We start from the raw sequence: 4,795 nt of genomic DNA, 5'->3' as shown, positions 1-4,795 counted from the left end.
ATCATGTCTGAGATAAAGAACAAGAGATGGTTTCCTGGGGGTATTCAAGTCTGTGTTTAGCTTCCTAAGGAACCTCCCATTTCTACTCTCCCACTTGTCTCCAGAAAGCAGACTCGTAGCCTCTATTTACCAAAGTTCGTGTTCGAGATGAAATGGAGCCAACAGTGAAGTGCTGTGGGGAGGAGAGCACCTGAAAAAGACATTACAAACTGAGGACCTCAAAGCGGGAGGCGAGGGGGAGAGAGAGACGTTAGTCCACCAGAGCTCTGGAAATGGCATATGGGCTAAAAGAAGGGAAGAACGGTCTTCACTACGTGACCCAATAATAGATTGCTATGATTTCTTTGTAATTCCTTTGGCAGTGGGTTAATTTTACTTGAGTTGGAAGCACAGATGGCTGTTACTAAGCTACAGCCGAGGCTAGGAACTGTATCTTCCGAGTTACCTCATGGGTGTCTGAAAGACAATAAGGGAGATACAAAAGGTCACTTCAGAGACACTTCTCCCGTAAAGGCCAGGCAGTTGTATTTCTTCCAAGCTTCAGATTATTGGTACAGACAACGCTCCTGGAAACATTTGCTGTTTCCCTCCCTGATGACAGACAGCTGTGGCCGGGGGCTCAGAGCCTGGGACCTGCAGGAAGGGTCTCATGCCCCAAGGTTGCTGCAAGCTCCCTGTAGGCCCCTGCGGAGTAGGAAGTCAGAGGAAAGGTTCTTGTTTACCTCAAAATTCATGAAAGAGAAAGTGAGTAAGACTGTACACTTATAGGGACTTAAAAGAAACTCTCGTAGGTGCATGACCTTCTTTATAACAAGCATATAAGGCTAGTAGTGAATGGACCCCTCTTATTTTGCCTGCCCAGCATCTCTTTCTTTGGGAAACTGACTTTTTCCCAGTCATTACATTCTGGAGGGGCTGTCAACCACAGGACATACCTGACATTTCTCTGACTCCCACCCCTAAGATTGGGTACATCGCTTTAGCTGGGCTATTGGACTCTTTATGCCAGAGATGTGAATCTTTTGGGGAGATTCCCCAGGAAGAGAGTGTTGGTAGTTGTCCACCAAATCTATCCTTCCCTTCTTCCCAGGTACACGACTAGACTGTATTTTCTCACCTCTTCGCAGGTAGGTGTGGCAGAGCGGTCAAGTTCTTTCCAGTGGGCTCTGAGCATTGTGTGTCATTCCCAGGCCTAGATGGGTGCCCCTCCAGCACTCTCTTCAAACTTTGTACTGTTTGCAACATTGATGTACAGGCAATCCAGCTTTGACCATATAGACAATGCCCTAGTGTGTGGCAGAGCAAAAACCTGGAAGCAACATGGGTCCGTGATTGACCTCATAGACCAGGGCTACCCCCCAGGCTGGTATGCTCATCTCTGACTGTCACATGAGAGAGAAATAAACCTCTTTGTTCTCTACTCCTCTGTATTGTTATAGCAGCCTAGTCTTGTGGTTTAACTAATACACACTATACTCTCTGAATGTGTCCCATGGATAATAAGTTGTCTATCAGGGCTGAGTGCTCTAACTGCATTAGCACAGTTATGAGGTTGTTCTTCATGATGCACATCACCAACTTATTTCTTCTTTTGTCTATCTTATGTAATTGCATTTTTGTAAAAAAAGAATCTAAAAAAATGAATTTACAATAGCAATAATAAGTAAAATACCTTGGGATAAGCATCTTAAAAGAAAAGTATAGGATCTATATGTGAAAAATGGCAATATTTTTGAACTACATAAGACAGCTGACTGAATGTAGAGACATGACATTATGAAAACTTCAATTATGAAGATTTATATTCTCTGCAAATTAACTTGTAAGTGGGCAGTCATTCCAATAAAAATTACTATAAGGTTGTTTACAGATCATGGGAACAATGATTTAAAGTTATAGGAAGACTAAATGAAAGAGAATAAACAAGAAAATATTTTTAAAAAAGAATTTGGGGGGTGGTTTTCCCTACAAAACATCAAAATTATTAAAATGCTACAATATATAAATCCATCTGTACTGTTTCAAGAATAGACTTACAAATTAATGATAAAGATAGAAAATTCTGGTAATTGTGTACACATACACACAAATATATGACTTTATACATTATAGTTATATGCTTTATATTAATAGGAAAAGGGTTATACTGCTCAATTAATGATTATAGTATGATAATTAGTTGGCTAAATAGAAAAGATCAGTTATATCTTTATCCCAAAAACAGCAGAACTAATTAAAAAAAATTTTTTTTTAACTTTTAAAATAAAGGACATACAAGTAGGTGTTTATGTGATCTTGCAGTGAGAAAGCAAAGGATGATATGAAAAAAGAAATTTTGCCCAGCTTGTGTGGCTTAAGTGTTTGAGCATTGACCCATGAACCAAGAGGACCTGGGTTTGATGCCCAGTCAGGGAACATGCTTGGGTTGTGGCTCGATCCCCAGTGTGGGGTGTGCAGGAGGCAGCAGATCAATGATTCTCTCTCATCATTGATGTTTCTATCTCTCTTTTCCTTTCCCTTATCTTTGAAATCAATAAAAATAAGTAAATAACAGAGAAAAAGAATCAAAATAACCAAAAATATGTTGTTTGAATACATTATGATTGGTCAACATGGTGGAATTTTATGCTGTCATTAAAAACTGTTTTTGAAAAAGAGTAATGAAGTAGGGAAATGCTCACACTATAATAAGGGAATTAAAATAGGATCTATAGTGGCCCACAGGCCTTCCCTGATCTGACTCGTCCCACTCCAGCCCTGTTCCGACCCTGTGCTCCACTCTCCCCCTCACTCACTCCACTCCAGCTACCCTGGAGTCCTGAGTGTTTTCCAACATTCTAGTATTTGTAGCCCGAGGACTTTGATCTTGTTCTTCCCTTTGCCTGAAACATTAACCCAAGATATCTGCATGGCCACCCTTTCCCTTTCTTCACTTTCTGGTTGAATCTGACATTATCAGCCAGACCATCCCTGGTTACTCAGTATAAAAATAGTAGCCACTCCTTGCCACGCTCACTGTCACCCATTCTCCCTGTCCGCTCCCCTGCCTTATGTTTCCCTATAGCACATATTGCTTCCTGGCACACGACATGTTTTCATGTGTGTTTATTTACTCTCTCCCCCTGAGGAATGCCAGCTCCATGAGGACAGGGAAATTGCCTGTTTGCTCATTGCTGTATCCCCAGCACATAGTAGGCTGCCAGTAAATACCTCTATCAATGATACTATATGACTTTTGTACAGAAACCTTAGGTTGTTATTTTAAAATTCCATGATTTGCAGAGATCACCCAAAACCTGAGCTGGCCAAATGTTCCAAAGTGTAAACAATTCTATTTTTTTAGTTCTCATTTTTTCCATTTTACAAATCTGGTGACTCTTCCACAGGGCTCTGTTTTATCAGCCACTGCCTCCTGGTGTTGCCTTCCTCTGCCTTCCTCACTTCGGGAAGCACCTCGATGGTGTGAAATTTCTTTTGGGGAACTTCTCAGTTTACAAAAGCAGCTTTTTACTCTCCATATCCAGTGTCCTTGGCGCAGTACCAGCTTAGGAATTGCCACGCCTTCTTCCTTTTCTTAGGTCTCCCCCTCCTCCTCCTCCTCCTTCTCCTCCTCCTCCTCCTCTCTGTCCTAGCCCAGCCTCTTCCTTATGTTCCTTCCTGGGACCTGCATTGCCAGGTGCCTAGAGGCATAAGGGAGTAGTCTTTCACAGGCCCTCGGGCCTCTAAAGGGAAGGGAAGGTCACTGGAGGGTAGGCAAGGTGACATGGCACAACTGCTGTTAATCCCTGTAAGAGACTCCATTGCAGGGCCTACCTCCAGAGTCCCACCTGCATAGCGCCGGGCAGCTGGCCCTGTGAGAAGGCCATGTCCCAGCAGCCCCTTTGCCCAAAAGGGGCCTGAGCTGTCAGAGTCTTTGGTCCCAAATCTCAGGCTCCCTTGCTTGTACTCTCATGCGCTTTCCAGTCTAGAGTATCTAGCTGCACGAGGTGAATGAAAGGTTATCACTCGTGAACAGGCACTGTTGTTTCAGTTTTCTCAGCGCCTCATTTATTTAAAAATAATTATCCAAGTACAAAAGCAGCCATCTCATGACAACCAGAAGCACACCCACAGTGATCAGGGGGTGCACAGGCCTAAGCCTGAAGGAAAGATGCCATCAAACGTGACAGGGTCATGTTCCTTCTCAGGGCACCAGTGGGTGGCCAGTGTTTTCAAGGTGAGGTGGACGATATTCAGTTATTATTTGTAGACTCAGTGGGAAGGGCCTGCAGGCTTTGGGGAAGCCAGCGGCAGTCAGGGACAGCACTGCTGGTTTCGTTTGAGCAGAGATGACTTATTGCAGGTGGGAGGGAGTGCGGCCTGGCCGGGCGGGACACCTTCTCGCTGGCCTCATCAATCTGGGTAACAGGGGTGGTAGTCGTACCTTCTTAGAATGTGCAGCATTGTGCTGAGCAGTACCTGGTACTTCTGAACCATAGCTTCCCAGGAAAGAACCTCAAAATGCATCCACGGCCCCAGGTCTGTCTCTACTGCCATTTAAAAATCCTCGAACCCCCACACTGGGCTTCTCCTCTGCACTTTCTGAACATGCTGCGCATGCCTCTACACATGACTCACTACAGATGGGTTATGTATTCATGTGCCTGTTTCCCCGCCCAGACACTGTGTGTTAACTCACGTTTGTAGGTGCAATGTCCGGTACGTAGGAGGTGCTCAATCAGTAGTTCATGAACCTGTTTTGGGGCCTATCTTTGAAAGTTCACTTTAAAACATTCCAAACAATGGTGATTCCTTG

The sequence above is a fragment of the Plecotus auritus genome (genome assembly GCF_963455305.1).
Source record: "Plecotus auritus genome assembly, chromosome: 5".
Classification (NCBI taxonomy): Eukaryota; Metazoa; Chordata; class Mammalia; order Chiroptera; family Vespertilionidae; genus Plecotus; species Plecotus auritus.
The sequence above is the reverse complement of the archived record's forward strand: the minus strand, read 5'-3'. Positions refer to the sequence as shown.